Source organism: Orcinus orca, chromosome 13 (assembly GCF_937001465.1).
Source record: "Orcinus orca chromosome 13, mOrcOrc1.1, whole genome shotgun sequence".
NCBI classification, from domain to species: Eukaryota; Metazoa; Chordata; class Mammalia; order Artiodactyla; family Delphinidae; genus Orcinus; species Orcinus orca.
The window spans coordinates 48,784,510-48,799,924 of NC_064571.1; positions in this window are offsets into that span (position 1 = coordinate 48,784,510).

Genomic DNA, 15,415 nt, shown 5'->3' on the forward strand with positions numbered 1-15,415 from the left:
TTTCAGTTTTTTGTTTATATGAAAATATTACCATAAACAGTCTTTTACAAGTCTCCTAGTACATGTATTCAAGAGTTTCTCTACAGTATTTTAATAGGAGAGGGTGTGTTAAAACAGTTTAGACATGCAATGAATATTACTAGATACTGCAGTAACTGTTTTCCCAATGGGTTGAATTTTGAAAATATTTTTACTTTTTATTAGTGTTCATTATTTGAACACCTACAATCGGTGGAGATTTCAGGTGCTTAGCATTTTTGCCAAAACATGGCATTCCTGCTCATTTCTTTTGCCCATATTCTATGATTTTTTCTTATAGATTCATCAGAATTCTTCACATTTTCTTGGTACTAATTAATGGTCAATAATATATTTGCAGTTATAGTCCTCAGTTCATGGCTTGCCTTTTTAATCTTCATTTTCTTTTCATCCTCATTTTCTTTTCTTTCACTTCATTCAGTATCTTTCAAGATCTTAAGTTTCTTATTTTACAGTAGGCAAATTTGACCATTGTATCTATATTTTACTGTGTGCTTAATAATCAATGTCTTATTAAGAAGTCCTATTATGGCACGAAAATAAATATAATTTCCAAATTTTACATTAATTTTAGTTTTCATAAAAATATATATTTATGCATATATAATATATATTCCTGCATATAACCTACTGCTTGTGTCTATTATTTTCCCATGGAAAGAATAGCAAGTCTATCAAGTACAACTGCCCCTATACATGTGAGTCTTTTAGTGGGCTCCCTTTGGTTACATTGATCTATTTGTCTTTTCCTATTCCATTAACAAAATTAATAACCATAGCTTATAATAATAATTAGCATTAAGTCAGGCAAATATTTCCATCTGGTCCTGCTTCTTCAGGATGCTTTGTCTGTTTTGGCTTTCTTTTCCATACAGATTTTAGAATCATCTTGTCAAGTCTCCTCACCTATCCACCCAAAAGCATATTAAGATTTCTATTCGAAGAGCATTGAATCTATAGGCTAATTTAGGAAGAACAGAAGCATTTAGAATATGCCCCTTTGATTACTTAAACATAATATGTATCTTCATCAACATAGATTTTTCTCTTGCGTATTTTAATAAAAATTGCAATAGTCTCTATAAGAACTTGAACATATTTAGATTTATTTCTGGTTACTTTGTATTTTTGCTGCAATTTAAATCATATCTTTGAAGTTTCATCTTCTAAATGTTTGTTGTTGATGTATAGAAATGTAACTGAGTTTTGTATATTGCTTTCATACCTATTAAACTGCTAGTTTTAACTATTTACCTATAGTTTCTTCTGGATTTTCTACACACATAATTTATGCTATATCTACGATAATGACAGTTTTTAAAATTGTTTGCTATTTTTTAATAGCTTTGTTTCTTATTTTCTTTTTATTAGACTGTCTTGAACATTCCGTATGGTATAGAATACAAGGGCATTAGTGGGCATCATCACCTTTTTCCTGAATTTGAAGAAAATACTTCCAGCATTCATACTTTGTTCTTGTAATTTTAGAAGTTTTTTCATAAATAGCCCTTAGGTAGTTTAGAGAATTTTCTCCTTTTTATAGGTTGCTAAAAGTTTTATTTATGTTTATTTTTTATTTTGTCAAGAATGTAAGCTCCCAGATGGTAGGAATTTTCATTTATCTGTTTTGTTCATTGGTACATATCCAATGCTTGGAAGAGTGACTGGCATATAGTAAATGTTGAACTGGATGTTGAATTTTATACACTTTTTTCCTGCATTTATTTTGATAATCACATAAATCTTTACATTAATCTACCAGTATACTGAATTATATTATTATGTTTTCTAATGTTAAACCACCCTTGCACTTCTAAATTTTCCTATAGGGGAGCGGATGCTAGGAGGTATGGCAGATATAGCTTGGCTATACAAATTCTGTAGCAAAATACATTCTTTTTACCAAGAATGATATGGCTTCAAGCTGATACTATCATTTTAAGGTATAATGATATTTTCTCTTTTTCCCTCAGTTTTTTGATGCTGAAAGGTAGAATATGGGGCAGTATGTTACTGTAAAAAAAATGAAAATGTATTCACTCTCTTCTCAATATTTAGTTTCCAAATCAGTGCATGAAAAGATGGACTTATGGGGTAAAGTTTAAAACTGCAATTCTATCAATCAGTGTGCTAGAACTAGCTGTAACATACATCAACTATGCAGAGAAAGTCAATGATATAGTTTGTCTTAAAGGGGGATGTGTATTAAAGCACCCTAAAGTTGTATCTTCAGCTCATCTTGTTCCCTATTAATAAAGTATTAGAAAAAATAAACTAACCTAAATTTACTGTGCCCTATTAATAATTTTGCTGCATACTTTTTTCATTCCAAACCTGAGATTGTAAATGGTCTTGCTGTTGAGGTTTCTTTATTTCTTCTGATAAGCTATATGGCATTTCTTATGTCTAATAATTTCTTAGAACATTTACTGAATTGTTTTCCCTTTGACTATTCCTGTGTCTGGTTATGTTCTTGCATTTATGAATAGAAACCAGATCTTTCCCTTGCTCTGTAACTCCTGGAGATAAAAGATGCATCAGAATGTAGTAATCCTTTAACTGCTTACATGGCAAAACATGTATGTTACCCACATACACACAAATGGACTCTGACTTATTTCCCAGGCACTTTGATTACCAGGGAAGTGTGTCTAAATTCAATATTTACAAATTTAATTAGCTTTGCAGCAAATGAAATCTATGATATTATTATTGCTTACTGACTACTTTTATTTTAATAACAGATTCATACCAGCAGCATGTGTTTATTTAACATTAGCATTGGTTAATTATAGAAAGAAGAACAAAACTAGACTATACATGACATCACTTTTTCCTAAATGTTATATAAAAACTAATCTGTAGCAAATGCAAATGATCCTTGTATAATTTCTTTGGACCTGATTAAAATTTGTGATGTGATTATTAATTTTTTTCTAATTATCATATATGTTTGACAAAAAGTCCTTCATAGATACTATAAGTTTGGGCAATCCTAACCATGAACAGAATATCAAACTGGGTGATAACATTTCTTTTACCAATTCATCACTTACATCACACCCTATATCCTCTCCATGTTCTAATCCCTAAGTTTCACTGCTTCTCTCTGTCTGGACCCAGCTCTCCTGCTTCCCCATTTACCCTGGCAAAGCCTGCTTATGTCTCTTATTCATATTTGGATAAGGCTGATTGGATTTGATATCATTTTTCTTGGAGGTATTTGCATTTAGTAGAGACCTATGGCTTGTGTGCCCAATGTTTTCCCTTTTCAACAAAATGTTGGCTGTGCAAAAGTCTACTCAAGGTACATTCAGCTTTCTGTACTCCCTGGTCACTACTAACAGCTGGAAGGGTAAAGTGCAGAAAAAGCATCCTGTAAAAGCATTTTCAAGCTGAACTGCAATGACAGGAATGTTTCTGAGATACCTTGTTTGAAAGATGGGAAGACTGATGATGTAAGATCTTTACAATATTTCACTGTCAGTTTCATTCGCAATGACACCAAGTATAATTTATTTGTCCCCTCTCTAGAAGCAACATCATTTAAGCAAAATTTCTCTCCCACTGGTAATCAAATATTTCTCCTGAACACTATTCTCAAGGGTGGTGATAGAGAATATGTAGTTGGCTCAGTAATATTGATTTGGGAAGGAGGTGGGGCAAAATGTTGATTGAGTCTTTTATACTTTTCCTTTGCTATCCTCTCTCCTAAAATATCTTGCTTAAGATTCTATGACGCCTTCCAATGACTCCAGCAATGGTCTAGAAAATAAAGTTAAATTTCTGTGCAAATTTCAATTGTCAGATACTTGCTGCCAATAGTGAAACTGAGCAGGACACTGTGGGACCAACCCGGGGGCAGACCCCAGGTGTTCCCAACCTCTCGTTTGTGAGAAAGCTTTAGTATCCTAGGCCTTCCCCGAGTTCCAAGGGGCAAATCCAATCAGAGAAGTGAGAAAATGCAGAAGCAAAGGAAACAGTCAAGCAAGACAAAATAATAGTAGTTTAGTCATAAAACAAAGTCAAGTACCTTTAGTTCCTGCTCAAAGTCTACAGATAATATCCTGAGCCATATCCTTGAGTTGTTTTGCAGATACTAAAACAGCCACCAGGTGGAAGAAGTTAACTGCATGCTGACCACCAACGCTTAGATCCCAGGTTGGTTGGAACCAGAAGGTTAATGATTGAAATTCCCAAAGCATCACCCTGTTACCTCACCATCAACCAGTCAGAGAATTGTGCCCAAGCTGATCACACACCCTGCAAACCCCTCCCTCGCCCTGCCTTTAAAAACATTTTTGGAAAACAAATGGGAAATTCCAGGTTTTTTGAGCATGAAATGCCTGTTCTCCATGCTTGGCCCCACATTGGGTGCCTTGCAATAAACGCTGTACTTTCTTTCACCCCAACCCGGTGTCAGTAGATTGGCTTTGCTGCTCATTGGGTGAGCGGACCAAAGTTTGTTTTCGTAACTATAGTGCATTATAAGAAGTTTTCTGAGACTGCATTCACACTCTGCAAGAGTACTAGGATCAACAACTTATGTCCATGGGTGAAAGCAGGAGATAGTTAATGTGACAAATTACTACTGGCTTTGATGGATTATATTTGAATACCAGACAGAATTATAGCTTGGTGATCTGTTTGGGGGACATGCTCTTTGGTCTTTATTGCTAACAAATTATTGAGAAATTCCAATGGTTTTGAAATGAATTATTTTATTGTTTTGCATTTTTTATTTGAAAGTTTTGCCCTGGTCACAGAATTTAATGAACTAAATCATTGTGGAAGTGCTCCAGGGAATTAAGAAATAGAAAGAGTGCATGGAGATCAACTTGCTTTGTATTCAATTAAATAAATCTGGCAGAATAATAAAGTAAAAATATAAAATCAAATACTACTTTGTTATAACTCAGTATATCAGTGTAGGTCTATATACTTTCAAAGCACTTATCTATTATATGTTTAATTTTTTTCTTCCAGTTTTAATGAGTGTTAATTATATTTGTCATGTTATACATTACATATCCCTAGTGCTTATTTATCTTATAGCTGGAAGTTTTTACCTTTTGACTTCCTTCATCCAATTTCCTCTCCCCCCATCCTCCATCTCTGGTAACCACAAATCTGATCTATTTTTCAATAAGTTTATTTGTTTGTTTGTTTTTGAAATATAATGGACCTATAACACAATGTTAGTTCCTGTTATACTACATAGAGATTTGGTATTTCTATACATTTCAAAATGATCACCACTGTAAGTCTAGTTACAATATGTCACCATACAAAGATATTACATAGTTACTGACCATATTCTCCAAAGTCTACATTTCATATCCCTGTCTCATTTATTTTGCAACTGGAAGTTTGTACATCTTAATCTTCCCTCACTTGTTTCTTTCCTCCTCCCCACTGCCCCACCCACTGCAACCACCTGTTTGTTTTCTGTTTCTGTTTTGTTATGTTTGTTCATTTGCTTTGTTTTTTAGATTCCACATATAAGTGAAATCATGCAGTATTCGGCTTTCTCTGTCTGACTTACTTCACTTAGCATAATACCCTAGGTCCATCCATGTTGTCACAAAAGGCAAGATTTCATTCTTTTTTATATGGCTGAGTAATATTCCATTGTGTGTGTGTGTGTGTATAATCTTCTTTATCCATCCATCTATTGATGGGCACTTGGGTTGCTTCCATATCTTGGCTATTGTAAGTAATGCTGCAATGAACATATGGGTACATATATATTTTCTAATTAGTGTTTTTTTGTGTGTGAAATGTCTATTCAGATCCTCTGCCTGTTTTTAATTGGGTTGTTTGTTTTTCTGATATTGAGGTGTAGGAGTTCTCTGTATATTTTGGATATTAACCCCTTATCAGATATATCTTTTGCAAATATCTTCTCCCATTCAGTACGTTGCCTTTTCATTTTGTTGATAATTTCCTTAGCTGTGCAAAAGCTTTTTAGTTTGATGTAGTCCCACTTGTTTACTTTTGCTTTTGTTGCCCTTGCCTGAAAAGACAGATCCAAAAAATATGACCAGTGACAAAGATCATACTGCCTATGTTTTCTTCTAGAAGTTTTATGGTTTCAGATCTTACACTTAAGTCTTTAATCCATTTTCAATTTACTTTTGTGCATGGTGTGAGAGAGTAGTCCAGTTTGATTCTTTTTCATGCAGCTGTCCAGTTTCCCCAACACAATTTACTGAAGAGGCTGTCTTTTCCCCATTGTATACTTTGCTTCCTTTGCCATAGATTAACTGCCCATATAAGTGTGGATCCAGTTCTGGGCTCTCTATTTTGTTCCATTGATCTATGTGTCTGTTTTTGAACCAGTATCATACTGTTTTGATGACTGTAGCTTTGTTGTATAGTTTGAAATTGGGGAGCATGACACCTCCAGCTTTGTTCTTCTTTCTCATGATTGTTTTGACTATTTGGGGTCATTTGTTTCCTTATAAATTTTAGAATTATTTGCTCTAGTTCTGTAAAAAATGTCGTTGGCATTTTGGTTATCATTTGGTTACCATTACTAGATGTTTAAAATTTTTAATCCCAATAATGACCCCTTGAGATACAGAATGGGAGTGCTAGTGTTCCTACTTTATGCATGTAACTGGATACACAGAAAATCAGTGATTGATCATATACAAGAATTCAGGTATCCAACCTTAAAAAGTAATGATATTTCTGTTATACTACTTTAACTTCCATTAAATTATGTAAAGACAAGGTGGGATACCTAATGTGAAAGTTACTTACATGTCAAACACTCTAGTAGTAGCTATATAAGAATTATCTCCTTTAATTCTTACCCTAACTCTATGAGGGTGTGGATAATTATTGTTATTTTATGAACATTATGAATAAGGGCACTAAGATTCAGAGAGGTTAATTAACTTGTCCAATGAAAACAACTAGTATATGGCAAAGCTAGTGCCAAAGACTACTACTTTTCAGAGATATTATATAACCTTCCAACTGATCCATGTTCATCCAACGTTACCCCTTTCCTAAGTTGCTGGCTGTTTATGACCTCTCCTCTGACTTCTCTTTGCAGCTTCTCTCTGTCAAGTATTATCTATATGCTGGCATTGGCCACCAAGATAGTAATTATACTTTATTAGTGGCTGAGGTGGTGCTTTGCCCATGAGTCACATCTTGTTTAAAATTCAGTGAGATTATAAATTTAAAATTGTAAATACCTCATCTAGGGTCTAAAAAAATCGAGTGGATTTTACATAATTAAGAACATTGTGGAATTTCAATCTCATTTACTATAAAATATATCTATAATTTAGAATTAAACAAGATTATACATTTAAAATATCAGACAAGATGCCAGGCACATAGTAGGTCTCTTCCCTTTCTTTTTATTCTCCACCTGCTTTTTAAGGATTCTGAATAATAAGTTCTATGTATTGTTTGCTATTTGAGTTGTTTCTTTTCTTTTTTTTCTCTAAGCAAAGACAAAATCTAACATTTACCATATTCTCTAGTATGAGGTCATTGTATAAATTCTCTTAACAATAAGCAATCTGTCTGATAAATTTGATCTTGAGATTCTTCCAAAGATACTTTTTAGAAAATGTGGAATGCTAGTGTTCTTTTCACAAAAATAGAAAACTTACATTTTTTGAAAACATTCAGTACAGCCATGATGGAAGGCACTTTTTAAAAGATATGAATTTTCTATTTGATTTACAATTCTAACTCAATCTTTGAGACTCATTCCATTATGGGTCTGCAAATGTGACTGAAATTTTAATCTTGAGTAGCAATCTTGGAAAACTTCTGAAGACCAGTTTTTGCCACCTCTTTAGTGAAAGCATTTCTCAGGGTTGCCCTTCATTTTGGAAATATAGCTTTGTTTTAACATGTTCACAAGTTTCTCAGATTTAAATGCCTTTCCAAACATACCTCTGTTTCCTTGATGCATTTGTGGACCAATTTTGCTCAACTGATCACTGCTTCTAAATATACATTTAGTAATCTGTATTGCACATTGTACCACTTGGTTCTTTCTAATTACTCCATGAGAATTATCTCCTTTTCTAACTAGATGTATAGTTGTGGGTTTTCTATAAACCCTAAGGCTAAGCCTAGTATCAGAATTATTACAAGCCACCTTGAAGTATTGATTTTATGGTAATAATTGGAGTCATTGGGGAAACTTTCTATGCAAGGGGAAATTTTCCTCTCTAGTATATACCATTTAGCTCCAAATTGACCAAGAATAGCAAGTCAGTTTGATCTTTTGTACCAATTTTATCAACTCTTGGTAAACTGTTATGTTGAAGAGTATTGAGAGACTTTATCAGGGTTCAGTAAGTAGTGCCATGATTAGTTAGCAATCCCTTCCTTAAACCCAGGAGGTGGGGGTGAAATAAAGTATGAAAAACATAGACACCATTTCATTATTATTATGACCATTTCTTTTTTAGCTTCTGAGTTATTTTCATATTTTTCACACCAGTTTTTATACAGGGGAGTTACAATTATTTACTGAATGAATGAAATAATTAAAAATATATAAGGAAGTTATTTCCAAGCAAATCATCAATGGTTAAATCTGAGTAAATACTATTTTTTTTTCTGAGTAATTACTTTTTAAAAGTATGCATTCCTTAAAGCCAGAATCAAATGCCAAGAATATAAGAAGCCATAGAGGTATGATTTAAATACTGATACCAGTTCTTCCCTTCTATCTATGAGGATGACAATACCATGCCTTTTGAGAAGTCACAGAGAATGATACCATCTTCTGTGCTTATTTCATAGTCACTTTTATCCCCACAGGCTAATAAATTATTGAGACATTTCACACTTTTGTGTATAAAAAATTTGGGTCATTAACTCTTGAGAACTTACACTGTGTAACATGATTCCATCTCACTATGGGAGGGGCATTTACACATACATTTCCTTTTCTCTCTATTATCCACTAATTTACTTCCATTGAGAATCATTCCTCATTTTACTCAACATGGCTTAGACATCCCCAAGAATCATAGAAATCTTCTAGTAACCACAACTTTTTATATGCACAGGGAATTATTGATCCGGTTATCTTTCATTACAGACATGTTCTACTTTCTTCTGTTTTACATTCCGTCTCTCCCTCCCCAATGTTTAGACTTCAATGAGAATATAGACTACACTCTAGAGTTATTTTTTAATGTCAAATGAATGGGAAATGCTCTACTATATACGTAGTTTCTACCAAAGTGGATCGGGGTAAACAAGTTGATCTGGGAAACAGAAAAACTGTGGATCAGAATCTGGCTCATTATTTAGGATTCAACTTGATATCATTTCTTGCAAAAAGCATTTCTTGAACTTGATTTCTCCTGTGGCTGTACTATTTTCTGCTCTTCCATGCTTTCATAAAATTGTATACTTACCTGAATCAGCATATATCATATATTTTATGTTTATTAGCTTATAGTTATCTCTGAGTGCAGCAGAAAATCTCATTTATTTTTGAATTCCAAGTATCTGTCATAGTACCTGGCATATAGTAGGGTCTGCCTTTGTGGTTACAGAAAAATGTTGTAACCATGGGCAAATGAGAGATATTTTGATAGCACATTAAGTAAACAAGTAGTAAATTTTTATATCACTGAAATAATTTTATTTCAAAATTCATCTTTGTTTTAACATTAGAATATATACCAATACTCTATAAACCAGTACTTTCATTTTTATAACAATAATAAAATTTTTACAACCACAGAACTACTTTGCATTACTGGAATACTTTATAAAGCCCAAGTGTTTTACAGCCAGTGATACAGCACTCCAATTACAATGTTTTGAGGGACAAATAACTTACTAATAATTCCTTACAGCTCAGCATCTGGCACAGAATATTGCAGTGAAGATATGCAAACTGTGTGAATCAACCACGTCTTCTAACAGATGAGATTATGAAACCCTAGAGAAGTGGTATGACCTGCTAAGGTGTTACAGTAGGTTAATTATGGTGTCAAGGCCAAAACTCATGTTTCAAATATAAAGGATGGGGACTTCCCTGGTCGCATAGTGGTTAAGAATCCACCTGCTAACGCAGGGGACACAGGTTCGAGCCCTGGTCCAGGAAGATCCCACACGCCGCGGAGCAATTAAGCCCCTGTGCCACAGCTACCGAGCCGGCGCTCTAGAGCCCACAAGCCACAACTTCTGAGCCTGCACGCCACAACTACTGAAGCCCACGCGCCTAGAGCCCGGGCTGCAACAAGAGAAGCCACAGCAATGAGACGTCCGTGCACTGCAATGAAGAGTAGCCCCCACTCGCCAAAACTAGAGAAAGCCAGAGCGCACCAAAAGTGCGTTGGAGACCCAACGCAGCCAAAAATAAATAAATAAATAAATTTAAAATATATATAAAGGATGGGCCATGAATCTCCAATTGTCTGACATGCTTCTACCTCTGTCTGAGGGAAGTGATTATAAGAAGAAGATCTGCATAAAGTAGAATGGTCTAACACATGAAATCTACTATCCTGTCTACAACAGAATGTCCTGGAGAGTTCCCTATTAGCCAGAGGCAGGGTTTGGTAAGCTACGTAACTTTATGACTATGAAATGGATTGCTTCACTACTGTTCTCAAGAGTGGGAAATCATATCAGGTGACAAATTCACCTAATCCTACTTTCTCTTACGCAGTGTGAACAGGAAATGTACATTGAGAGGATGACATGCAAAGAGGCATGGGTACTTGCTCCTCAATGAAACCATTCATTCAGCTCATATGAACTGGTGACTTATGATGTGCCAAGCACTGTACCAGTGGCTGAGCAAAAACTGGCATGGCCCTAATACTCATAGATCCCAGAGATTATTAAGGAAAGTGAACATTATTCAAAGTATCACAGGATTATAAACTTAAAGTTGTTTTAACTATATTGACAGAGAGGTTTATATTTCTTAGAAAGCATATTATACAGAGATTTTGTCTTATCAAGGAGGTTAAGAAAGATTTCACTTTGTAAGTGAACTAAATTTGAAGAATGAACAATTAGTAAGTGTTAAGATGGGAAAAATAACATTCCAGGTAGAAAGAATAAAATGTTCAAAGACTCCTGGGTGGAAGAAAGAGAGGCTATTTTAAGTGACTAAAAAATGGAATGTATGACTGGAGTGGTATTAAAGGGATGTTCCTGCTTCTAGACCTCTCAGAAGATGGAGCTAGAAAATATATGTATGTATACTGATCCATGCATACACATACATTTATATTTTTTTCTGTATCTAACTATATATGTATATTTCAAAATGTGTGTTCATACTAATACCTCAATTTCAATCAAACACCACAAGGTTCATCCTAGCTTCTCCACTCTCCTTATATGTAATTTCCTTCTCTGACACTGAGCGCCATTGCTGTCATTATTTACAATATGCTTACTTATTTCTTCAACCATAATATTTACTTAAAGTAGTTTCAGGATTGGTAATTCATATAGCTATGGGTAAAAAATAAGGCTAACTAGAGTACAGTAATTATATATAGCTTTTTTGTTGTTTGCCTTACGATATGTAGGCAAAACATTGTTTTCCAAATTCACATAGGTTAGTTCTTCTCTTCCTCACATTTTCAATGTGGTTGTATTAATCATTAGAAATAGATCTCTTTCTTACAGTTTCTATTCCATTTTTGATTCTCCCCTCACCCTTGTTATTTCCTTTTTAAATTTACATTTCAATCTTTGTGGCATACAGTGCTGTGGATTTTGGGGAATTCACTGTCCATCACCACAGTTGGGATTTAGAAAATTTCCATCATCTCTAAAGCTCCCTCGTGTTCACATTTATAGGCAATCCCTCTCCTCAACTCTAACAGATGAGTGGTTGTAACTCAGGAAGAGTACACTGGAACCCTATGGCATAAGCTGAAGCTGCAATCCACAGGCAGAATTCTTCCTTAGGAAAGCTTCAACTCTGCTCCTAAGGCCTTTCAACTGACTCTGATGACATCCTCTCTGATCACCAAGGATAATCTTCCCTTACTTAAAGACAACTGATTATGGACTTTAATCATATCTACATAATATCTTTACAACAACACCTAAATAGCACTTTATTGAATAACTGGAGTCTGTATCCTAGCCAAATTAAGGCATAAACCATCACAGGTGGAGTTTTATTTCAGGAAATTTAAAGCAAATAAAAGAGATGGGGCAGCAAATGTTTGCCTATGGAAATCTCCTCTCCTCTTCATTCTTATTAATAAAAATAAAACAAAAAATATTATGTTTTTTCAGCCTACTTTATAATTAGTGTGTCTATGTGGCAGAATTCAGATCAGTAAGATGTAAAAGAAGATTTTATGAATTACTCCCTGATAGTACTAAAGGAAGACAGACTTCTTTGACACACATATTTACTTGACCTCAGTTCTATATCCTTTCCACAGCCTGGACCTGGATATAATAGTTGGCTTTCTAGCATATTCTGTATGCATAATAGCTAAAAAGAGCATGGGTTTCTGATAAGTCATGAACATCAGTATCATTTTTGTACTACCTACTTTTGGACTTAACTTCACCTAGAGAATAAACCTGAAACTTGTTTAAGTTACTGTTATTTTGGTTTTAAGTTACAAGGCTAAATGATGCTCACATATGCAAGTTTAAGCCACAAATATTTGTCTTTAAGCTAAAATTCGAATCATGTCCACCTAGCTAAACTTACTTCTCAGATAATGTGACATAAATCTTGAAATCATATCTAGCTTAAAATCTATTGGAATTTTACTTTTACTCTTTAAATAAAATATATTTAAAAAGTATAACCAAACAGCAGCATTCAAGAAAAAATAATTTATATTTCAATAGAATTCTGAAAAAACTAACTGAAATATACAACTGAACCAAGATTGTATAGGTTATTTTAAAGGTATAATTAATTGTTTTCATGGAATCAGAAATTTGGGTCACTGAGAAATCACAATGATCCTTTAGATTGATCACTTATTTACAGTTGAGGAAACTGCACCCTGACAGATTCAATACTGGGTCCTATGCCATACAGGTCATAAGTATCAGAATTAGATTTAGTGCACAGAGTTTAGAGTTATTTGAAGACAATTCTTTCCACTGTACCAGAACTGATCAATTAGATTAAAATATTTAAAAAGTCAAAAAGATGATTCTCTTTTTCTTTTAGGGAGATTGACTTCTTCATGGAAACCCGAAGTTCACTTAGCTCTAATAACTTTACTATATGCTTAAGCATGAAGTCTGCCACACAGGGATTAAAACTAAAGGTAATAATTCATGAATTACATGAGAAACAGACAAGAATCAGACAAAAATAAATGATCTTGGATAATTATGACCTGTAATGACTTCAACAGTCAGATCAATTTTTGTTTCTTTTAGGTAGATTTTGAAATAATTACCCACAGTTACATAATTATGCCTTTTTAATCTCTTTACTGAGCTCTTTTTGGGTCTATACCCACCAGGAATCACAGCATATTTAGAAGAAAGGCAATTTCCCATTTTGGAGGAATTCCCCCATTTGGGGGGAGCTGTAATGACTCTCTTGAAACAAGAAAACATATTAGTAAGTTAAGGTTGTAGTGCAACAAACGATTCCCCAAGGAATAATAAACTGGTTAGGATAATTTAATGTTCTAGTTTTTGTGTCCATTTTATTTTTCATACACTTCAACTTACTCCAGTAAAAAAGGGAGGGTTGAATTACTGAATCTGAATGTTTTAATAACAACAGAAATAAGGTAGTCTAAGTTTCTCACAGATAGGAAATTATGATCTAAAAATATAAAATGTCTTCTCAAGACACTGGAGGGAGAAAGAAAGAGAAAGAGAGAGAGAGAGAGAAGTGTGTGTGCACTAAAAAACATCCTGATGTCAGTATTCCTAGCTTAATTATTCTTCTATTAAACCACAGGACTCATGAATGGGTACTATCAACCTACCTCCCTTATAATATATATCAAAATTTGTATAATGATATCTGTACCTCAGAGAAACATAAGAAAGAGAGTAGTTCACAAAGTGAAATAATGATTTTACATGAACTCTATTTTATAGAAAACTCAAGTTGCATTTGTATCCTTTAATTATCTTATGATACTCCCCAAATTCATTTCCTCAGACTTGTGCTATTAGATTCAGTTTATGGCTATGGTTTCGAAAAAAGTTTTAACAGAATATTTCTGTATGTGTTTTGGGAGTTTAGAAACATAGATATACTTGAAAACCATTTGGGTTTCCTAGTTTCAGTTATCTCTCAGTATTTTAATTCACTTGAAGATTGTCAAATTCTGATTGTCTTTACCCAATTCTGAGTTTGGTTTTATCTTCTAACATTTTGGATTCAAATATTATTTTATCAGACAGGTCTATCAGTGTCCAATGGGATGAATGAGAATTCACTGAAAGAGAAGAAAGAAGACAGAAGGGATTCCCGAGACCGTTGAGATGCAATTGGAGACTGGTCTGATCTGCAGAAGGAATAGTCTCTTTGTGGTTGATGCTACATAGATAGGACTTAGAAATCTTCAAGAAAAAGGCTTATGATTGACTAGCAATAGTTAGAAGAACACATTTTGTTTTATGCAGCTATTTTCTCATGTTTGTCTCAGTTTTCATGGCAGTTATATATTTCCTGGGATTCATACATAACTTTTAACCCTGCTTTCTATTAAATAAGAGCAAACTTACCTATGAAAATTTTGCTTGCATTGAAAACTCACTTTGTTATTATGCTTAGTTTAATTTTTTGTAAAAGAAAAAAGTTGATTTGGTTTTGCTACAAGGTTTTTGTAGAAGAGGTGCTAAATATTATATATATTAAAATATGCTTTTTATTTAAACAACATTTATTGGAGAGGAGTCAAGATGGCAGAGGAGTAGGAGGAGGTGGAGTTCATCTTTCCCCACATGTGCATCACGAATACCTGTACAAATGGAACAATTCTAACAGAGCACTGACTGAACACTAGCACAGAACCTCGGACACCTAAAAGGATGTGAAAAATCCCCACGTAACTGGGTAGGATAAAAGAAAGAAGATGGGAAAAGGAAGAGGATAGGAAGCAGGGCAGGACCTGTGATCCTGGGGGCAGAGCTGAAGGAGAGGTTCCTGCATCTGGGGAAGCCCCATCACCGGCAGAGACATCAGTTGGGACAGAAGGGGAGCTTCAGGGGCTATCAGAAAAGAGTGCAGCAACCGGTCTGTGGCAGGTAGGACAGAGTGAGACCTACACAGATGGTCCGTGCCACAGCCCTGCATGCCCCAGCCTGAGACGTGTGTCTGCCAGTGTGGACGGGGGCTGGGTGCTGAAACATGGGCTCTGGAGAGCAAACCTGGGGAGAAGACTGCTGTTGGCTGCAA